General features: G+C 39.2%; 1 protein-coding gene and 1 long non-coding RNA gene across 4 annotated transcripts in view; one reads left to right on the forward strand and one right to left on the reverse strand.

The window, feature by feature from the left end:
- Positions 1 to 6: 6 nt before the first annotated feature.
- LOC137001932 (uncharacterized) lies at positions 7 to 23,227 on the reverse strand. Its single transcript, XR_010891746.1, has 2 exons — positions 22,917 to 23,227; positions 7 to 427 (listed from the first exon to the last, which is right to left on the reverse strand). It is a non-coding gene; the product is annotated as an uncharacterized lncRNA (long non-coding RNA).
- The window catches only part of LOC105679791 (zinc finger protein 608-like), a 138,025-nt gene continuing 131,600 nt past the window's right edge, over positions 18,179 to 24,603 (forward strand). For 2 of the 3 annotated variants that reach the window (XM_067361117.1, XM_067361116.1), the window contains exon 1: positions 18,180 to 19,879. The gene's annotated coding sequence lies outside the window, so the exon portion shown is untranslated. Of the gene's footprint in view, positions 19,880 to 24,603 lie in introns of all 3 variants that reach the window. The other variant, XM_012380044.2, reaches the window with a different exon arrangement.

Here is a 24,603-nt window from a genome sequence, read left to right on the forward strand (position 1 = left end):
GTGCTGATTTACCTTCGGTTTATAGCGAAGCGCCGTGGAGCGATGTTTTAAAATATCATTTTGGATGCAATCCGAGTGCGCAGCGATACGCTCCCTCGACATTGGTTTCTCATCGATCTTCGTTGTCGCATTCATCGAGTATGTAGACGCATTGGTTGAAATCTTGTGAATCGTATTACGTATTACGTATTACGTACGAGCAGTGTGGTCGAGGAATTTATTGCTTCTTTCGATGGCGAACGGCGAGAAGTATCTCCTGACTTCCTTCTCGATCACTTGCGTATACTTATTCGGAACACGGAAAGTTGCCTCTTCAAACATCGAATCTCGATATTTCCTCGGACAGATATTTCACAGAGCTATCCTTTAGGTAGGTAAAGTCAGCAAGAATCAGGAAACACAACCGGCGGTGCAGAGAAGAAGCGAACTAAAACATAAAGCAGAGAACCGTTCTGATATTAGATAGATAGATACAAAAAAAAAACAGGAATAGAGAGATAAAGCGAAAGAGAATAAAAAAGGAAGAATGGAAGAGTAAGAGAAAGAAGGACAGAAGAAGCAGAGGGAGAGAAAAAGAAAGCAAGAAATTGACGGCATATAAAAGGTAAAGGAAGAAACAAGCTATAAAATGCGAGTGAGAACGAAAGAAATAAAAGAACAGATAGGATACCTAATAAAAAAAGAGCAAGTTAGCTAAAAGATAGATACGTAAAAGAAAAAAAAAACCAATATATCAAATGGAGTATGGATGGAAGAAAAAGAAGAAAATAGAGATTTTTTGTAGGAATTAGCGAAAGGCATTAAAAATAAAGCAAAATATAATCTACATAAAGAAGTAAAAAAGAGAAAAAGAGAAGAAGGATCTAAGGAAGACAAGTGAAAGAGGAGGGATATAAAGAAAAATAAGCTAGGCGAATAAATAGCAGTAAAAGACAGAGTCGAGAGAAGAGAGAAGGCAGCAAAGGTAGATGATAGCAAAATCTAACAAGAAACAGATAAAAGATAAGAGACAAAGAATTAAATGAGTTGCAAGAGGAAGCGAAGACGAAACGAGTTAGCGAGATGAAAAGCAAAAGACAGAAATACACAGCGGAGAGTAAGTGCAAGAATAAGAGTAAGAGGGAGAGAGAAAGAAGCAAAAATAGATGAGACTACTACTACGAACTAGCAAGAGACAGATTGAACATAAAGACAAGGAAAAAGAACAGACTACAAGAGAAAAGGAACTAAAAGATAAAGGATACTATCAGTATAAGTTAGTGTGAGATGGACGAGAGATGCAAGGAGGAAAGCGAGATACAAAGGAGTGAGAATGAGAGGGGAACAGAGGAGGACAGACTAGTAGAAACTAGCAGGAGATGGATGAAAAATGAAAGACAAGGAACAAAATAGCAAGAGAGAAAGAGAGACTATAGCAAGGATAGAGAAAACTCTCAGAGCGGTATGAGCTAGTACACGAAAGACGTGCGAAAGGCGAGAGAACGGGATAGAAACGAACTACGGAGTGAAGAGGGATCAGTGGAGTCGGAAGGGGAATAGGGAACCGAGCAGAAAGTGGACCTGAAGAGGAATCGAATGGTGGATGCAGCAGCGCAACGAGGATGGTGAGCGGAGAGATACAGAGAAGAAGAGATAGAGAGGCGATACGGCGAGGTAAAGAGGTGAAGAGAGAAGGAGAGAGTGCGACGCATTTGTAGTTAATCGGCGCGAGCGAGAGGGGACCTCACAAGGAGGCTGACGAGGACGTGGACGAAGAGGGCTCCGTAATTTTTCAGCAGTGTGGCGCTCAGAATTTTAATGGCCTGCCGAGGGTACAGGAGGGGAATGGGGCGGGAGGGACGCGGGTCTAAGAGGCGGAATATGCGAGCGAGAGAGCGAGATAATGCGACCGGTGAATGAGGACCAGACCGTGAAAGAAATAAACTCGCATATAAACATGAGCCCCGAAGAGTCCCCTTGCCTTTTCTCTCTTCCACTGCTTCCCGCCTTGCCCCACTGGAATCCTTTATTATTGATACGACCGGCTACTCCCTTGCAGGGAGAACCCTGTACATACTTTACGTTTATTTGCTGCCATTGTCTTTGTCTCCTCGGTTCTTCTAGATTTTCTCTCTCTCCCCCCTCTCTTTCTCTTTCCCTGTCTTATCTTCCTCTTTTTTTAAAAATACTTTAATAAGAATAATAAAATAATATCCTTGAGTCTTTGATTGCTTCTGTCATGCTTCAGTAAAATCGATTGTTTCGGTCGAAATTGAAACAACCACGCAAAAAACTGGCTATGTCATGAAAGAGCTCTTTTCGGAAAAACGTTTGAAAAATAAAACAAACTGCAGTTGATAATTTTATAGTTTCATCTTTTTTAAAATAATAAGTTGTATGCTTGTTTCGATTTTCATTAATTTGTATAAATTGCATAAATTTATGTATTTGGAAAAAAAGAAAAAAATATTGCTTAGAATAATTATTACGTGTGTTTCTGGCTTCTACGAAAGCATAGCATAGCACCAAGCAACGGAAACTCAACGTTGTTTTATTACTGAATATTGGATACTGACTTTTATTACTCGATATAAAAAAAAAACACAAAGAAAAATATTTATCCTTTATAGTTCAATACACGAAATTCAGTCGTCTCTCTCGACAAATATTTAAGCTAAAATTTTTTATAGCAACTTTTATTATATTATTGCTGAAACGTTTTTACATGAAGTGTGACATTGCTTTATTAAAGAGTCTCTATCCTTCTCTTTTTACTCTGCCTCCTATTCCAGCCGGCTCCCCTTCTGCTTCTCGCTGGGCGGATTAGCTCGCGCCGATCGCTTGAAACCCCGCTCGTAGGATTAATTGATTTACATTCGTTAATGCGCCCTGGGTCGAGCGAGTATTGTCAATATAATACCGGAAGATTGAAGCATTCACGCCACATTGATTCTTCTTAAACGAAAACGGTCTATAATTTAACCGTCCATCTGTTGTAATAAAGTTGACACTTCTGAACTTTCGATCTATTTCTTACTTTGCTATCAACCATTTGAAGATAACTTTTCTAAAGAGAGTTGGAATTGTCGTTTTATGGAATACCCGAGATTGCGTGTCGACTTAATGCGTGTACTGAAAAATTTCATATTTTGAAATATTGCTTCTTACCTATACGATGCAACTTACCCTAATGACGGTTTCTTGGATTTTTTGTTAACGGAAATTTAATGCAAGACCGTTATTCATCTTAGGTCTTTGACTTTTAACACGAAATATCTTACAGTGATTAAGCTTTGGAATTAAAATCTTGCGAAAGTAAAATTTGTTTGAATTTAATTAAGAACAAAGTTTCAGTCAATTTTATAGCTTCTCAAAATCCTTTTTGATTGTTCAAAACTCGAAATCACTTTACAACCTGAAAATCTTAATTTCAAATTAATAAAAAAATGTATAAATTGCACTCGACATACCGCTCTGCGTTTATGACGTTCTAACCACATTGTAATGCCTTGTGAGTGGCGATATTTCAAGATATGGAAAAAACTTTCTTCTCACGAATGCATATCTTCTTTCGATGTCGATGATAAGCATCGATATCTCTCGCCCCGGCGTGGCAACTTCGCGTTGAGTGCGGAAAGCGGAAGACGAATAAATACGTTAATCGCGCTCGTTGAGAGCAAGTAGCTGGCTGACGTGCCCTACACCCCGGCGACACTCGGGAGTTATAGCGACGATAAATCATGCCCTTATCGTACTGCCATTAAGGCGTTTTATATGCAACGTTTCGGACGGGAGGGCGGCGGTGAGAAGGGCTGAACTCTGTCGTTAATACACTTTCGTTCGTGACGCTAAGACGTAATGAAATATTCCGCCGCAGATAACAATTTACTTCGGCACGCTATGAGAGTGATTATACAAGGTGTCCTGGATTTGCCCCGTTTCTTTTCATCCTTCTTATATTAGTAAAACTTTTCTGAATGCAAATGTTATGATATTGCAAACTATTGATAACGAAACTCCGTGGAAAAGAAACTTCAAAACAAAGCAATAATAACATTTTTATTTTCCATTTTATTTCAAGTGGGTTTTACTTTAACGGAATGTTATTTCAACGCTTTATTGTCAAGATACTTAACGCTAAAAATATTCAATAATGGCCACTCATTTAATATTCTCTAGGAAAATATCAATATCAAAAGAACAAAGAGAAATGATTGGTACACCATGTATAGAGAGAGAGAGAGAGAGAGAGAGAGAGAGAGAGAGGGAGAGAGGGAGAGGAAAAAAGAGAAATTATATACCTTGTCGACGCCTCAATACACGCTATTTATCAAGCGAAATCTGTAACGAAATCCGGACGCCTTTTAATTATTGCCACCGACATCAGACACGACGATGAACGGGGAGGAATATCGAATACCACTAAATCGAACCGCTAAATCTTCCGCGGCGCGAGCATCTGCTAGAGTACATCGAGGAATCCCGCGCGCTCTATTCCATCCGCGAGAGGATCGACAAGGCCACGCCCATCCGGATATCGATTCGTTGACAGCGTCGGTTTTCGCTCGTCGGTACCACCGGGCACGCCGAATTCGGAGTTGAATTTACGGAGAAATCAGAATCCTCGCCGGGACTATCGCCCGCGTTACGGCACGAATTCGCGAACAACGTTGTCGGATTGTTTCGTGTTCACGGTGTAAGAGAGGTTGTTACAGAGTTTTACGGTGCAAGGCATCAAAAAGGAGTCGATGTTAAGAGTATGAAGAGTTACAGGCAGTAGCGTCTACACGGTACATGCAGAAAATTTATATGCAGACAGACATCGTACTTGAATTTATTAAAATAAATTTCAGTATCTGAAAAAATAAAGTCTTTTACATTAAAAGACATTGTCGAATGTACACACATTTCAATAATAAGAAAACTTTGATCTATAAAATACGTTTGTGTGAACATTAATGTACATTTAAATAATTCGAGTACTGTTATAACAAAAAGCTTTCAACGTTATTTTTTTGCGTCTACCGAATACATTTAATCTCTTGAAAAATGCAGGAAATATTGAAAATTTTCTATCGCGGTAATAGAAAGTAATTAAAAACCAAATTGTTATTTAATGCGTTTTAATGTGCTTTCTTTTTTCCGTAAAATTTTTCTAACATAAATTAGCAATGAAAAATATGTCAATTGATGTAAAAAAGCTTTACAATCAGCACAAAATTCAATAGAGAAAAGCGGTAACATGTTTGAATCATACATTTAAAGTTACGCTGCATGATTTTACGTCATAATATTGAATACCTACTGCTAAAATTCATCGTATAAATTGCAGAGTTTTGGAATATTTAACGAACGGATGAATGTTGTTCGGATCTGTTTTAGACAAATAAACATTTAGCGCTGAATGTGCGATGTAAATCAGCGCGAGCTAATGTTTACGCGGGCGATTAATAGTCAATTCAAATTACACGTTGCCTAACGTGCCGTCAACTCCATGTCAATTCTGTCCTGTAATTCGTATTACATGTACATGGGTTGTCGAATTCTGCTGAAAACATTTTATTGTGCGTAATCGGGAATTCAATAGTTTCACGCTCTCAAGCCTTTTTCTTTGTAAAACCATAAAAAGATATTACTATTATAAAAATATCTGTGACGTGAAGTATTACATTTTCACAAAGGCTCTCGCTTCTCGAAATGAGGAGAGAGAGAAAATGTCAATTACGCAATTATTTTTGCGTAATTTAATCACAAGTTTTCGCAGATTGCCATTGTAATTCGTAACGAGTAAACTTATAAACTCATTTCATCATGTGCAAAAACTGTCACGAAATATTCGCGAAAATAGAAATATTCGCGAGCTTTATATTTCGAGTACCTTTATAGGTGGAGTCGCTTCGTTTCCTCGTCCTCGTTGAAACGAAATTTTCCTCGTGCGGTGTAAAAAGGGATGAGCGGAGGGAGTTAAAAGTCTCGTGGTGCGCCGTTATGACGGATCACGTTGTATAAGCTTCAGGGCGGATAAGTGCAAGGCAGAAAGAAGGTGGAAGCGTTCGAGGGTGAATGAGCGTAGGCGCCGGCCGAGAGGTGGGCGAGAGAATGATGAAGAGAAAGAGAGAGAGAGAGAGAGAGAGAGAGAGAGAGAGAGAGAGAGAGAGGGAGAGAGCGAGAGAGGGGCAAGGATGGGGCTTGTTTCATTGAGGGGTGTTTCATATCGACCGTCACTCGGCTCCGCCTATCACGAACACGAGCCCTCTGTCCCCTCTCTCTCTCTCTCTCTTTCTCTCCCTCAATTCCCTTCAGCTCCCTCACGATCTCTCTCACTCCGTATTTCCTTCCAAACCCCGCCGAATGCAAACAACGGACGCGAACCCACCCGCTAACCTCCACTTGATAACAACGATTACAACCGGTGACTCTCGCGATACAACCTCGGGCTCATCTCCCCCCCCCCTTCTCATCCACTTCAGTGGTCACTCCCAAAGCGGACACACGGTATTGCTTTCCGTACGATCGGATCTCGTTCCCTCGTGCAGCGATGATATCCCCGCTCGTTTCTCGTTAACGAAATACTTCGCTTTCCATTGCACAACGGAAAGTCGCGCGGCGTCTGTTTCCGATCGGATTTTAACGATGAAAAATTCGATTTGCGTATCTCTATCTCTTCCTCTCTTTCTCTCTCTCTCTCTCTTTTTTTTGTTACAAATGTCCATCGTAAATAATTGGCTCAAAACAAGAGGAAAAGAAAAATGATACAAATCCATCGCAAAAATTGCAAAATACAATTATATCTTTTCATACCTCGCTTCATTTTCGCGCCAACAACGGATAGTTATTTATCGTGTGTAATCTTTTTGCGCACACTTTCGCTCATCAATTTATCCGCAATCACAAAACTCGATCTTGTTCTGCTAGCTTCTCCGTGTAACTGGCCAAAGCGCGGAGCTTTACATCGTTGCCTCGTCCATTAATTTCGCATCGTGACATTTGATTGCAGCAAAACGCAGCGCAACGGTTATGATACACGGCATGGCGCGCGATGTTGCATTTGCGAATTTCATTCGATGCGATTGCTCGTGCAAACGCACGGCTCCCCGCGCCCCGTTTTCGCCCCATCAGCCCCTCGAGAGTCGGCACAATGCTAATTATTATTCCAAACGGATAATGCAAACGTGCTATTTAATTAAAAACATATTTGTGCTCGTCCCATCGTCATTATTATCTGTCGACATATATCGTGCGATATCGAATCCTGTCGTTACGCAAAATCCGCAGCTGATTGCACTAATCAAACGTGATTGCACGCGTGGGAGGGCACGTGTAAACGAATGAGTTTTCAATTTCGCATACGTCTCCGCGCCTCATAACTTGCGTAATCGTGCTCTCGTTAATTACATGCACGCGTGTCCAGTTATTTGTGACGTTTAATATATACGCTTAAAAAGAGAATAACGACTAAAATAATGCAAGATTAATAATTGTTATATTCTGCTTTATAACGTTTGTTTTGTGTCAATATATCACTTTGCTCGACATTTATTTGAACGGATGTCGATGTTTTACAACTCATCGTAATTTATTATTCGGGAAATATCCTTTTGTACTAATCTATATCTATGTTTTCGAGCAAAGAAGTTTCAAGTTTTTTTCTTTTAAATTCTATTTTACAATAAGGATTGTTTATTACACCTAACTACGTGGTATGCGTAACCGCGCAATTACGCACTATCGCTACTTTCCGTGGAAATTCCATCAACTAATAGCGTATGTGTGGAGGTGATGTTTAACGACAAATTTAAGTTCATTATCCCCACGGCCAGCTTTGTCAGTGGACACGTACTACACGATACGGACGACACGAATTCTCGCGTAATTAGGGATACGCGCGCAGCGCATTCCCATAATTAACGCTTCGGCGAGAATGCAATGGGAAGTCGCGCAATTTTATTGCGCCGCGCGATGCGCATCGTTACCGCACAACGTGAATCGATAACGCGCGCTGCAGATTGAAAATTATCTGCTTATCCGTAAAAATTTATAACTCATCGATTCTCTCGTTCTACAGTTTTCGTTGAATTTTCGATTGTGCAGTATAAAATCCTCGATAGCAGGCGAATATAGGCAGCGAAATAAATCATTTTGCACAAACAGAGAATCTAACTCGATTTTAACTTTTTATAGTTTCATTAGAGATACAATAATATCTCAAATATGTCAATTTTTTATTGTAAACGCAATGTTTTATCATCCACATCATTTTTAGTTGTTTGACTGAAGTTTTGATTGCCATATTGATTCCAATATTAAAATGAATATAATAACATTAAAATATCAAATATATTTGTTTAGATAAATATAGATTATTATATTATTTAGCTGGAAATATTAATTTCTGTAGTAACATTAAATAGAGACTATCAATTAGTTCAATAATATCGGAGATTAAATGAACAGTATAGCCTTTATATGATTTATGACAGACATTATTTGCTTGCACTTCTAAACAGATCTTAATTGTGTGCTTTCGACCTACTTTATTTTTACTGGTAATTTTATTCTTCATTACGACAGACTCTATCGATGCTGTGTTTAGTATCGATACTTGCGACATTCGATTTATCAAATTCAAGTATGCCCGGCGGTCTCGACATCGAAGAGGCAAGCGCGCGCTCCTACGGGCAAACATTGTCCGCAAACCTCACGGGCTCCGGTAAATATGCGCGCAAACCGGCCGGGTCAACGATGTATGACCCCACCGCCGTCGCCGCCGCCGCCGCAGCAGTCGAAACGGTAATGGAGTCCGGCGGCGGTATTGAGTTAAGTTACATATGCATACAATTCCGAGTAAATAGCTAGTAACGTTCGCGCATACATCATTTTGAGCAGAGCTACCGAGCAGTTATACGTGCATACGGCGGATGGTTACGGGTGGCGCGCGCGCTGTGGATTGCGCGCGGTCAGGAATTATTGACCGCGAGTGCGTAATCGTCGTACTTTTGTATATACACGCTTTCCTTCTCGCTGCGGGGAATTAACGACGGCGGATGCTGACCCTACAAGATGCGTTGCATTAATATCTCGCCTGTAGTGCGTGCGTGCTGTCCGGACTGTCGGTTTCGCAAAATAATGAGGAAAGTTGTGAACGTTAAATTGAAACTCGTTTCTCGTCGCTGATAGTTATTTGTTGATTTGCCGATATCCGATATTAATCGATATAGTTAGAAATAATCACTATTTCAATTTATTTTGGATTCTCTACGTTGGCTCGAACCAATTAATTTTAATTGTCGTGTAAAAACATTTATCCAATAAAGTTCTATTTTTTTTTTTTTGCGTTTCTGAGTCAATAATGTATGAAGTAACGATAATATTTTGAGATGATTGGATATATAAAAAAACCTAATTAGAAAGCAATTTAATCTGATCAAATAGTTTACATTACGTACGAATGTGAATGTCTCAACAACGGAAGGTTAGTGACAATTGCTACAAATAAGTAAAATAGTTCATTGGACTTATCATATAATTAATATTTAAATACTGACATAAACCTCTTTATACAAATAGATTCTCTTTACAAAATTGAATATGGAGTGTATTGGTATTATTTAAATAAATTTAAATAAATTCGTATGATATTTAAAATAAAAGCTTTAAGGGAATTAAAAGCGTGTATTATTATAAAAAAAAAGCAGGAAAATTTGTTATCTACTATCAATGCAAAACTATCTGAATAATTGCTTCACATTTGCACCGAATGATTAGATCGTTTATATTCTATACAGTAACATAGACGCGCACATACACGCAATACGTGTTGCACGCCCATTACAGTTTACGACGCATTAAAAGCATTACAGCGAAAATATTGAGCATGTAATGCGCGAACAATCATTGTAATGGTATAGTATAAGTATAGGATGGAATCAAAGGGTGAATTTAAAATTAAAGGCTTATACTACCAATTACACTTACTTGTTATTAACTCTTTTGATCGCGTCATTATATTTTTTCTCGTTTTGAGAGATAAATTTCTCAGTACCAAGTTATATTTATTGAAAAAAAATATGTACTTTTTATATTTCGTCCTTTTTGAGAACTATTGATAACTTTTAATTTTCTTTTATTTTTATTTGATTTAATCGTTACATTGTTAAGTAATTCAAATTATAATTTAACATGGTTCTAAAATCACATATTTACATGTTGCAATTGAGAAAAGAAGCACGATTGAGCAAAAGATTGAATTCAATTCAATTTCTAATTTTCTACTACCATGTCTGGCGCATATTTAGATCAGGAGCACAGACTCAATGTTTCTGCTGTGAAGCGTGGTTGTTTTACGTAATTTTAGTCCTGACGGAGCGTTATGGTAGCCCAGCGAAAGCAGCAATCTTACGGATTGTAGCAGCAGGGGGTAGCGTTCCAATGGCTGGCGTTAGCATACGGTGCACCTAAATATAGTAGCGTACTAGTGAACAATATATTACGCGCTGACTTGTCTGTATACTAAACGACGACGACGACGACGACCAGAAGAAGACTACTACTACTACTACCACCACTACTACTACTACTACTACTACTACTATTACTACTACTACTACTACTACTACTACTACTACTACTACTACTACTACTACTACTACTACTACTACTACTACTACTACTACTACTACTACTACTACTACTACTACTACTACTACTACTACTACTACTACTACTACTACTACTACTACTACTACTACTACTACTACTACTACTACTACTACTACTACTACTACTACTACTACTACAGCGACTAGATAAAATAAATAGCCCAACACTAGCGAAGACTTTCCTCGCAACGTGATACATCACTCGCTAATTGTACGTTATTGCGCGTATTGGTCACGGCGTGTTTTCAATTTATATCGATAGGTGATTTCGCGAGAATAAACGAATAAGCCGATTATGATGTCTATATCGGATCGCATCGAAAAGATTTGGACGCGCAATTACATCACGCTCGAACGAGCAGCATTGATAGTATTGTTGTAGATAGTCGCACATACGGTTACTTATAAAAGAAGATATTCAGTTACAAACAAGTATGTTTCAGTACAATATGCCCAGATATTGATCAGAATATCCGGTGTACATCAGTAGATCTAGTGTGAATACATTGATTTGTTTTTAAATTAAAGTGTGAAATGCAATAAATAAAGAAATTTTTATCAAGAAATTCAATAATTTATCATAATTGAAATTGAATATAAAAATATAATTTATAATTTGAATTATACGCACACGCACACATACACACAATCGGAAGTGACACGAAAAACATAATATTGCAATGGCTAGAGAGTTATTTTATCAAGCTTGCCGTGGATAGAGAGATATCCAGTACGAGTATGAGGTATCCAGGTACCGTATTAGGAACATTATTCGCCGACAACGAGAAAATACACGGAAAGCATCCGACATAGTAATAACACAGCTGATCGCCAATGAAGCGTATCCGTCTGGCGAGTAATCCGTACGTACGAAAGCTCCCGCCGATATCTAACGACTTAACGAGCATTATCTAACGACTGGCAGAGTTGGCCTATTAAAATGATTTATGCCCGGCGACTGCGTTACGCCACGCTTAAGTCTTCATCAGATAAAAAGTGTCGGGCTGCGGCGCGGCGCGTTGTACCATTCGTAGTATACACGCGTTTAGCTCCGACTGCGAATGAGTCCGCGTGTATCAAATATAAGCGGTATCGACGTGTGGATATAAATTATAAACGACGTTATACACACGCACACGCGTCATGAATTAACGCGCGCGCGCGCGCGCATATGTGTATGCGTGTATGTTTATATGAACATGAGAGGATTTAAACGATAGCTGCGATAAAATGCGAATCACGAGAAGCTGCGCTCCGCGACGAAGCTATCGCTACCAATCTGCCGACCTTCTCCTCTCCTTGTTACTTTGCCGATCTCTCTTCGTCTTCTTCTTCTTCTTCTTCTTCTTCTTCTTCTTCTTATTCATCTTCTTGTTTTTTTTCTTCCCTCGAACGTGCAGTCAAGAGCTTTACTCTTCTGGCTTCGAACTCGCCTTTCGCTCGTATAAGTAGGGGTGTTAGCGATACTTAGGTAAATTGAAGTATATACTTACTTTGCTTTCGAAACCAGCATTTGTGATATCGATGGTTCATCTTCGATGCTACCTAAGATAACCTCGGAAAATGCAAGTGCGCATCTACAAAATGCTTTCAATGCCACAAAGCTTGTTGTGGAACACTCTAAAGCGCTTTTCATATATCTGATGCTTTCAGCAATATTTCTTTGAAATAAATGTCAAGTTAGTTTTGCAGGAGAGACGTTTCATCTTTTGAGTCTGCATTAGGGCGTATATAAGAAGCGCATGTTTTTCTTATTTTAAGCTACTTTGTAAGGTACCCGAAGCTCATCAAAATCGGGCAGAAACCATCGTTTTTTTGTCAGTTGAACGAGCTTCATTCTTTGCGTCTCTCTTGTTCGCTAGATACACCCTCCATTTTTCACTTGTTCTGCCCTTTTTGCCTCATTCTATGCGAGTAGATGTTCCAGTCTTCCTTCTATCCTTGGTCGTGTCTTTTTGCTCGCCGCCTTTCCTTCCCACCGATTATGCATCAGTAGTAGATATGCACCGAGGATCGTCTTTCTCGCTTTGTTTCTCTCGCGAGTCTCTCTCTTCTCTCTCTCTTTCTCTCTCCTTTTCTTTCCTATAACAGAATGGAAACAAATATATACTATCGTTGCTCCAACGATCCTCCGTCTCCGTCTCTCGCTTTCCGCAAGAGTCAGCCTGTTTCTCGTATTTTCCTTCTTTTTTCTACTCGCTTTGACCCGACACGCGCTCTCTCTTTTCCATTCGTAGTCTCTCTTTCTTCGTTCCACACGAACATTCTCCGTCTCTGTTCTTTCAGAGACCTCCTCCTTTTTATCTATAGGGTGTCTCAAAGAATTCAACGTCTTTCATAACATTTTTAAGAGACTCTTTGATATTACTTGTTGACTCCTTTTTTATTACTTGCTGCGATTTTCTAATATTTCTTATTAAACAGCGTGACAATAAAATAAAAATTAAAAATTCCAAATTTATTTGAGTTTAATACAATATTTTGCCGTATATTTGCCGTATATTTGAAATTAGTTTGGCAAAAATTTTTTATTTTTATTACTTATGATTTTTTTTAATGTTTTGATATTAAAAATTGAATGCATAATAATAAAAGAATTTATCTGGCTGAAATTAATGTTTCATATTGGGACACTCTATATATTGTTCTGGTGCTATATAGGTGTTAGTACATTTTCTGTGTCTGTGTCTATCGCTTCTCTCTCTCGGATTCTCTTTCTTTCGAGACGGAACGATATACGTATATTTATGATTCGTCTTTCTTTAACTCACATTTCCTGCATTCTTCCTGGGTCTTTTTTTCATCTTGATTCTTTCAAAATTCTATAGGAGAGAAACATATTTTCGTCCATCACATAAAATCACCATCGCCAATTTTATCCATCTTCGTCTAATACGCTACTTTTCTCACTTACACTCGTACGTTTTTTTTCTGCTGCTCTTATTCATCACATTCGATATGTGAGATCTGTTACGAAGTTCTACGAATAAATATGTATCTGTTATCGTTTTTGTGATGTTTTCCAATAATCTGAAAATATATAGATACAGACCGTTTCCACTTCATAGAGCTCTCCGTACAGCGGATGCATCGAGTGAGCCATTGATGCAACGTATCGTGCATTTCGTACTAGAATACAGGATGTGTGATTCGCGCTCGCACAGAAGGGAAGTTACCGTGGCGGTATGCAGTCAGCGCGCATCCCTGCCTACCGTACGACAGTACGGAAGCAAATCGAGAATTTCACGCTTATTTGCAGAAATGATCATGCCCCGACCGCCCGCGGCCAATTCCCGCAGGAAAACACTGCCACTTTCAGTGATTACTCCATCGATCTGACCCCGCGGCGGCTCGCCTTATTGGCCCGATACGTCGTATGTACGTGTGTGCTTATTAAATGAGAGCGCGTGCTTTCATGGGATCGGCAACGGCATTGCCGTGGGGCTGTATGAGGAAGTTGGCCTACCGTATCCCTCATTTCTCTTTCTCTCTCTTTCTCGTACGACCCCATGAAAACACGGTTACACCGTACTCAGAGTGGTGCGAAATCCCGCGGCGACACTGATTCGCATGGACCGTACGTTTCATTGTATACACACCCATTAGCCATTCTATTTGACTTCATTCGCATACACATACTCACCGTGAACACAACTATACGCGCTCGTCTCTCTCGACTGATCTACATAAATAAGATTAAGTTTCCGTGTTATCCGTTTCCCCCCGTTAAGAATGACTCAACGAATTTTCAATAAGCTTAGAGGTTTAGATTTTAAATGCAAACTGGTGTTCTTCGGCACATTGAATCAAATTTCTTTAAGGAAAAATATGTAATAAAAGAAATATAAATAAAGTAAAAATATATTTCATTAAATTATAAAATCAATTTTCCGTAGTAGTTTACCAAGTTTAAGAATATTTTACAAATTTTTGGAAGGTATTTTTTATAGTAACTTTTGTTAAAGAAAAAAAAAGATATTTTGATAAAAATTCTCTCTCACGCTTAAAATATTTGGTTTCTCTGGATTTTATATTTAGCAAAAAAAATTATTGCATTTGAGTGCTGAGTTTAAATTTAATATCTAGGTAGTTAATTATATCAGTCAATAGCAGGATTCTCTCTGGCTGTTTTCACGACTTGCACCCTCGTAATGCCCCCCGGTACATTCGTCCTGTCGTGGTATATCTGCCGACACTCTCTTTGTTCCGCTCTTTATCGCGCATATGTTCGTTGGCTTCCTTTTTTCTCCTTGACGGCTGGCAGCCTCCGAAATGAACTACGCGAAGAGTAGACTCGTAGGGTAAACGCGCTTCTCTCATCCCACTTCGTTGTCCATTAATAATGGCTTTAGAAATGCGTGCCTTTCTAACAGTCTCACGTCAAAACTGACACGGAAACCCAGCTTCAACCTTATAAGCTGCGTTAGCCGCCTCTCAATGTATTCTCTGTATCGTATATTAGACTCCTCCTACATTCACTTTATTCACGAAATCGGCGATTTCTTGATAATCGGATCAGACATTTCTAGAAACGCATAAAGTTTGCAGTTGTACTCAAAAAGATTATTAATATTGCACAATAACATCGAAAGGTCAGATGCATTTCTTCATGCATCTTTGAATGCAATTTCTTTGCATAATTCGTATCTTTAATGGGTATATAAAATTTAAAGTAAATGTTTTGAATAGAATATTTTGTTGCACTATGTCGCGAGTAATTTTTATTGTAAGAATTTTCATTGGTAATGAATATAGGATATTGCTTGTCATGCGTACAAATGCAAACAAATATGTTGAAAATGTTACGAAAAGACAAGCGAGCGATATTTTACGTTATACGACGACTCTGGTGAACTGAGAAAATGCTGAAGTCTGTCCGATTCGAGCATATATTTGCAGGATCAAATGTATGAAGTCGGATTCCTCCGTCTCGCGTAAAGAGGAATTTGTAGCAAAACAAGCTTTAAGATGAACAGGACACGCTCGAATTATATACAGCGCAGCAGTTACTACCGCGAAGGCTATCTAATCGAGAAAGATAAAATAACGTTTAAATTAGCACGTAAGACTGATCGGATTTCACGTGACAATACTAGATAGCACTGTTTGATATTTTACCGTATTATCTAAGTATAACCCCATTATCTAAGTATAACATTTCCTTTAACCGGATAATGAACACGTTACTGACAATATTACTTAATTATACATGTAATTAAATATAGAAAATAATCATTAATTTTCAATTCATTCGTTCAATATCTAGAAATAATTCGGTTAAAAAAAAATTCTTTAAATAATTCGTAGATTTTATTATTATTATTATTATTATTTACCTTCTAAACATTATTTAAAATCAAAAGATAATTTTGAATTTTTTTTATAACTTATATAAATTATAGTTATATCTTTTTCAACTTATGAGGTTAATAATTTCATAAATAGTGTAAAATTTAGAAAATTTATACAAAATACTGCGTTATTTGTGACAACCGAAAATTTTATCTAAAATTGAGAACTAAGAGTCGACTGAAAGACTCACTAAAGCAAATCGTAATATAGTATGATATCGATATTCTTATCGAGAACAATCGCAGAAACTGATGTCACCGAAGGTATTACCATTCTCTCTGATGCAGAGGGGCATCGAGAAAGACGAAGGGAGAAAGAACTTAACGAGCTTTCGATCGCCGCTTCCGGTTACACGGTGATCATCACGCGCTCGGTGTTCGCCGCCACTGTCGACGACGACGATGATGACGACGAGAGGGAAAAGTTAAAACGAATCTCTCCTAATTGCCGTCCCCTTGTTCGCTCTCTTGGGTCCGGCGTTGTTTGTCACCGATGATCCTCTCTCACCTCTTTCTCTTTCCTTTTATCTTTCTCTCTTTTTCTCCTTGTCTCTTTCTCTCTGATGTCGATGTCGAGAGTGAAAGATCGAGCGGACGGGTTCGCGTCGAAACGATAAGGATGCTGATAGAACCTCATAAAGAGAAGAAGAGAGATCGAAGAAAGCCAAGAGATAGAATATGAGAGATCAAAAGAGAAAGATAAAGAGAGATTGAGAAAGAAGAACTGGAGAGAGGTTGAACCAGGAGGGAGACGAAAGAAAGAGAAAGAGAAGGAGATAGGTCGTACTAAAGAGTTGAATATCGGAGCGAGACGGACGGAATTAGAGAGAGAGAGAGAGAGAGAGAGAGAGAGAGAGAGAGAGAGAGAAAAGTGACCTAAACGAGGATAGAGTCGAAGTGGGAAAGAGAGACCGAGCAAGATACTGAGTCGAAGGAGCAAGCGAGAAAACTCGTCTTTGTTTCGTCATGAAGAGTCCGCTATGCTGTGAAGGAGTGCTTCTTCAGGCTCTTTCTTGCCTTCGTGCTTCGTTCGCCGTGGTCCTTCAAGCTCCTTCGGTTTCCTTTCTCCTCTAGGCCGGGTCTCTGCGGATACGCTTGCGGCCTTCGCGGAAAGACGACGACGAAGGACGCCTGTGCGAAACGCCTGTCCTCCCCTTAGCTAACAGCCAACGCCGGAAATTGACACCCAGACTCCCCTGGTTTTCTGTCCCATCAAATTCCTTTTCGTTTGTGCGTCTGTTTCCTTCTGTGTTTCGATTCGCGAAGAGGCTGTTTCACGCGGATCATTTGTACCATATGGTAGTTATGAAAAAATTGTAAGATGAAAATCGTAAGATTGTCCTTGCAATTTTTATCTTATAATTGCAATCTTTTAATATACCACATTTTGCCTTAATTAATGGCAAAATATAATACTTTGTGAGATTCATTAACATGTATTTTATTTAGCCAAATGATAAGAAATACTTGAAATTATTTTGCATATAATGATAAAATGACATCACATCAAATGATAAAAATACACAAAAAAGAATGTTTATACTACTGAATAATAAATAACATATATAATAAAAAATAATTATAATTAATAAGATAATAAAATTTTTAATTATAAAGTTGACTAATGTTTATTACAACTCTTCCACATTTTTATTATTGCTGCATATATCCGTGAATGTTGATTCATGTTTGTGTAACGCATATTATTCGTTATTAAGGTTTATCTTTTTAATATAACAAATGGTATGTCTTTATTAATGTTATTAACTGCATGTATTCTATAGGCAACAATAATCTTTAAAAGAACCATTATAATAATTTAGCGAATAATTTAGCGTACGTTTAATTATAGCTGAGTACTCTCTCTCATACTTTTTTATCATATTAATTTAAATACATTATCCAAATAAGTTTCTTTTTAGAAAGTTAGCAATTTACATATTTATTAAAATTAAAATATTTAAATTACATACAATTAAGACATTATTTAACCCGCAAATTGACAACTGTAATATAAATTACATCTTTGTGAGATTTATAGCATCGAATTATAATCGAATCTTTAGATACTCGACGCTATTATATATATATAAAAGTGAAAATTGTGCCTTTCGTTACCCAAGCGATACAAATATTGTTTCCTCACATCTTGTATATATTTTCAGATGCAACTCAAGATCGATTCAACTGCGGAATCCACATTTCGCGCCAATTTGCAGAATAATTACATGGCGCTGTAAACGCGCGCCGACGGCCCTGGCTCGGCAGCGAGCGTGAACGACTGCGAACGAACAGTTCCGATCACGGCAGAGGTCTCGTCGTAGCCATGTGTTGCGGTTCGCCGTGAGTGCTTTGTGGCAAGAAGGGAGGCACGGTGTTCCTCTGTGAGTCTTTTTTCCCGTCTGTCTCGCGCGTGTCTCGCGAAATTCGCAGCCTCCGCGTGTCCACGCCGAGACGAGGCGTCGCGGCGCAAACCGGTCATCAGACACCGTTCGTGCGTCGTCCGCCCATCGTTGTCGGGCGGCACCGAAGACGAAAACCACCCGGGTGTGTCCCGTTCTCGCGTACGGCCGCGCAAGAGGAGAACGACCGACCGAGCGAGCGAACGAACGACGAAACGAAGGAAATACATACGTGTGTGCGTGACAGTGCATTCGTGTGCGTACTTCTCTTTCGCGGCGACGGCGGCAGCTACGGCAAGAAGGAGCACCCGCTCCGTTCGCGCGACTGTTTGGCCGTTCAGCGGCTATGTTCAGTGTACACTTCGACATCTTTTTTCGCGTGTGAGTGCGATACGGCGGAGAGTACAAGGTGGAAGCAGGCGGCAAGCACAGGTTAATAGTAGTGTCTGTTTAACGAAGAGCAAGGGAGAGAGGATATAGAAAGAGCAAGAGAGAGAGGGGGGAGAGAGAGAGCGCAGCCCGGGCGACCGACCCGTCCATGCGATCGAGAGAGCGAACGTAAAACGCGATACAGACAGAGATAGAAGGATGGAGAGAAAGAGATAAGAGTGATCGCGCGCTGTAGGTGTGCTTGCCGGGCTAGAGACATGATACGGGCGTGTTTGTGTGTACGTGTGTGTGCGTGACGTTCGTGAATTGGCCGGAACGAGCCAACGTCAGGTCGCACTCGAAAGAGTCGCGGAAAAACATCGCGCGCGATAGTTTCGTTTCGAATCGTTGCATCGCGTCACGTCTTGTCGCTAGTGCTCGTTTTCATTCGCTGTCCGTCTTTCTGCGCGCATCATATACGTGTTTACCAGGCGTAACGGCGGCGGCAGCGGTGGCGAAGAAGTGTTGTATACCGCTCGTACAACGTATACACGTACGGGTGAGAACGGAAGGAGAAGGACAGAGCGAGAGAGAGAGAGAGAGGAGGAGAGCGGCGAGAAGAAAGGTGCTACAGGAACCATCTACGCGAAAGAGTGATAGAAGATTGTCGCGCGTGGAAATGGCAGGAAAATCGGAGTTATAGTGTGTAAATATCAACGGTATTGCAACGGTTGCGATTGCTTCGCGGTCGCGTTCGATCGGGGTGTATCTCGCGCGTTGCGGTGCGAGAACAACGAGTCCGGGACGAGTTCCTTCGCAACGGCGGCGGCGGCGGCGGCAGTGCTTCGGCGAATCTCAGTGTATATGTGTGTACGTGCGTGAGAACAGGGTCGCGAGGTGAAGCTCGCGGCGAGCAGCGACGAACGCAAGCCAGCAGTGGCGGCAGCGGTGACAGACGGTTGGATTATATGCGACAAGAGGAAATATACCGGGATACGTGTCAGCAAGGATATATCGAGAGAAGTATACGAAGCCTGCGGAAGAGAGAGGCGCTCCGCCGGTCATCGCTCGAGTGTGTATGTGTGTACGCCTGCTCTCGCCGACCCACGCGCATACAATGGTGAGTGAACCTCCCTCTCTATCTTTCTTCTTCTACTTAAATGACTAAAAGACTCTATATGCAGCTTTATTTGACAAAATGCAATTTTTATATGCATCTTAATTTTCTTTGAAAACGTTTAATGGTTATATTTCGTTTGATTTTACTTGAAATTAAATAAGGAATAAGGGTTTTTATTTATATAAATATGGAGATTAGCACACAGAAGGCACGCTATACATACCTATAGAAGCGACTTTTGATGCTCCGATATTGTGAAAGCATCGATACGTTGCTTTCATCGCTTGAGTAGTTTTGATATTGACATATTGATTATTAGCTAAGCCTAAAAGAGATAGAAAGTATCAACGTTATCTATGTGATATATTCGACGAAATGTCGAGAATTGTTGATTTTTTTTTGCTTCGTAAATTTGTGCGGATTTGTTTCCGTACAAGTTTAAGGTGATAATAATATTAAAATGTTATTACCTTTGACATATATACAGGAATAGATTGATAAAGATTAATTGATAAACAAACTCCAAATTTGTGCGAATTTGAATATACAAAGCTATTGATAATAAGAACGCGGCATATTTTTTCACAAAGAGCAACGTGTATCAAATTAAGAATTATTTATTGGATATTTATCGATTTATAATTTATAATCTTTTTACGCAACTTTCATGAATAATTTTAACCGCGAGTCACTACATAAATGTACACACAGCTACGATTATCTCAAGTATTTAATCGCATTAATTCTTCTATAAATCGAGCAAACAAGCGCGATCGTAGGTAGATGAAAAGTTTACACGTTTACACGTATTGCTTAAAAACTGCAATTAACCATTGCGGGCTCTCGGATTCCTGTCCGAATAACAGTTTGTGTTGCGCGAGCGCCGTGCTCTCGTGAAAAGGTTATTTCAACAAACTCGATTCTCCGCGAAGTCCTGGTATCGCGTGAGAGTGCTGGTCTACCGTGACCATCTACACACGCAATGTGTGTGTATGTGTGTGCGGACGACCACCGGCCGCATGTGTCTCTCGCAGCAAACGCGAACACGACAGTCACGCCTGCCGCAGGCACGCATCACGCGCGCACATATTTCGTATATTGGAAACCGAGCGTCGATACGCCGTAAGAGTTCTTGTTTTCGCATATCCAAACGTATAGAAAAATCGAGTATAAGAATACAATGTAAGAAACGAAGAATAAACGTAAAAATACAATGATCGATACTCACGAGGTATCGATATGCTTGCTTGCATCTAGCTTGGATAGTATGTATATGGTTATTCGCGATATCTATTCGAGACGCGAATAAATTTCCTACATACACCGCGTGCTGTTTGATTTTCTGTTGCAAAGTTCGAGTATTTCTAGCATCAGTACTTCACCTTTGATATCGACATCAATGATAACTCGAATGGAAATGTAGTGAATGGAAAAATATGCGTAGAATAATAAAGTTGAAATTTTTCTAATAAAAAGTACTTTGCGCAGTAACGTGAAAAAACAATGAATAATGAAAAATCGCGTTACATCAAGCTGCTCTATCGGCGAGAATATTTGTCGCGCGAAACGCGCTTGCATTCAGGCACGAGTCTCGCTCGAGGCGATGATAAGAACTCATTCAAGGCGGAGCTTGCGTTTCGCTCGCTCGCATTCGCGTCGACGAAACACGGCGTGAACGAAACACGGCGCGTAGAGAAGATTATTCACGCGTGTCGGTTGCGTGGGAGCGATACTTGACGCAATTTGAGACTTGAATATCAAGAATAGGAAAATAGGCTTTCTCGAATAAACTTCTACAACGTAAACTTTACTTGAAATAGAAGCAAACTCTCGTTCTCCATTTCCTTTTGTATTGAATGAGGAGTACGGAGGAGTGAGGATTTTATATTGTACTTTGTCATGCATGTAAAAGCAAAACAAGCAAGTAACATTTCCAACTTAATCTATAAATTGAAACATCCAAACAATTTATTAGAAGAATTTGGACGTATTAGATATTTTCAGTTTTTTATCATAAATCTTAGTAAAATGGAAGATATGAACATTTTGCTTCTAAACTCTTTTCATTTATAGTTTTGATATTTTAATATCATAAAAAATATCCTAAAACTACTGGTTTTTTGATTAGATTGTTTTCTTTATGAAACTTGATCAATCTTTTTATCTTAATTGTTTATTTTAATCTCTCTTAGCTGATATCTTTTTAACTAATCTTTGAATTTTAATTTTATCAAAGCAAAATCCACGTGAAATTATTTTGATGTCAAATAAATAGTTACCATATAATTAGCTGTCACGTAGAACATTTTCTGAACATTCAAAAAGCTTGCCTCAGGTATTTAATTAATGATCTTATCCATCAATTTTAATCAGCTTATTAAAATGTGAAATAATATCTTGATGTACGTAGTCATTTTCTCTTCTATTATCAAATATATGATTAATCGTCATCATATTCATATTTCGTAATTTTTCTAAAATATACGTGCGTACAATATGCAGATATCAGGAGTCACGCATAAATATACATGACATATCGGAGTAACATCGTCGGATATATCAGCGATGTCTTTTTCCTTTTAACACCCAGAAATCGTATTCACGCGCGCACCTCGGTCCTCTGCGGCCAATCTGATACGCGTGCAACGAGATACGCACCGACGATATGTGCGCGGCGCGTAATGTTCCACCTCGGCTTTTCTTTACGAGCTAGTCCGGCCCGGTCGGCCGGTTATAAACGCGAGCCGACGCGACACATTCTCCCGCGCAGAGAATTGCCGAGGAATAATACATTCCTGCCGCGATTAACTTCGAAACGGTAACATTACTTTGTGCTTTTGCACATTTTAAATGCCATTCGTTACTTTTTATTGCTTGTAATCCGTGTATTTGCGCGTCATAGAATGAGTTTACTAAATCCGATCTAAAAGAACGTAAGAAAACTACTGTACAACGTAATTATTTTCATATTATTATTATTAGCACTGATAATACACAGATTACAAGAATATCTTTAGATAGATATTTAAATACTTACATATTTTGAGCGTTATGTGGAGGCACAATTATTTCAGCAACACTTGAAATAACCGTGCATCCAGATGGCATGCGTGAAATCGCACAAATATACGAGCAGCTGTTAATAACACCAATTATATATCATCCGACAAAATTTCTTCCCGACAAAATCGTACACAAATTGAATTTTAAATTTGTAGAAAGTTATAACGGGTTACACGAACTGTGAAAAAATATTTATTTCTACTTTTATCTATAGTTGTACGTCAGAATATTTAACAATGTGCGTGTGCACGAGAAATTCCTATCGCCGGTGAAATTACGGGATATCCTGCCGCTGATAGCGAACTACGTCGACCGCATGAGGGTTACAATTTAAAACTGCGACTGGCGTTATCGATTAATGTAGTCGCTAATGCTGCTACACGTAGCCATTAATGCGCGACGACCGGCTATTCGACACGGCGTTATTACGCGTTTTACGCGAACGCGTACTTTATAGACTATTTATCGCGTAATTGCGAACGGAATGCGTGATGATGCGAGCAGGACCGGTGAAAATATGACTATCGCGCCGAATCGACTGCATGAAAATAACCTGACTGAATAGATAATATATATATAAACTGTGATATTACGTTTTATTATGGTTGGCTGACTCTTTGTACATAATTCTATTTTCGTACATGATAAAACACATGGTAGAACCGACTTGCCTAAACTAATATTTGCAGAATAATACGTAGATCATTTTTCGATCAATTTTTTATCAAGTTCTCTTTTGTAAATTATAGTGAGATTTATCAATAATTAAATCGTTGGATCATGATTTGAAAATAAGAGAAATAATACAAATTTTCTTTCCAAATAATGTGGACTCTAGTATTTAACTCAAAATAGTTTTGTTTCTTCTTTTTTTTCAATCTATGAGTTGTTCGGTTTTTTACTTTAAATGATAGTCATTTTATGTAGTCAACTGAGAATTACCGAAAATCTTTTCTGCGCTCTAAATTATATGTGCGTTTCCAGCGCATGATTCATTGCGTTTCGGAAGGATTTTTTTGCTCCAACTATTAGAAAATTACAAAGGATTAGAGAGCTTAAGATTAAGCTACCAAAGTCGCTCATTGCGAGAGACGAAATGAAAGACCATTGCTACGGCAGGAAAGTAGTTCGACAAACAAACAGATTAGTCGGCTCTGTGCATTTGTGATTGCCACAGTACGCGTGGCACTTACTCATTCACTTTGTCCCTCTATTTCCCCAAATCCTCTTGACCTTTCTGTCGTATATTTGTCTTTTTAGGTCTCGCTGTTCGACAGATATTGTGCCACTTAAAAAAAAAAAAAAAAAAACGAAAGAGAAAGAAGTTGTTTTATCTCCCAAGATATTGATATTAACCGTTAGCCATTTTACATAATCAGCGAGTGCGCGCTCGCCGTAAAGTCGAGAACAAGCCCCTCCGTGCCACGCTAATCTTCCAGATTATCGGACATGCTCACGGTAATTAAGTATGTATTACGGTTGCACTGTGCATTCCCCTTCCCCTTCCCCGCACGTACACATACATACATGCAATATATTAATTCAGCGTACACGTGTGTCCGTGCAAAAGCGCATACTAACAGTGGCTAATGCTAGTATAATGAAACGCATCGTTGCGTCGCGTTGGTTGCGCTGCGTTCCTTCGCGTTATGTCTCGTTGA

The sequence above is a fragment of the Linepithema humile genome, chromosome 1 (genome assembly GCF_040581485.1).
Source record: "Linepithema humile isolate Giens D197 chromosome 1, Lhum_UNIL_v1.0, whole genome shotgun sequence".
NCBI lineage: Eukaryota > Metazoa > Arthropoda > Insecta > Hymenoptera > Formicidae > Linepithema > Linepithema humile.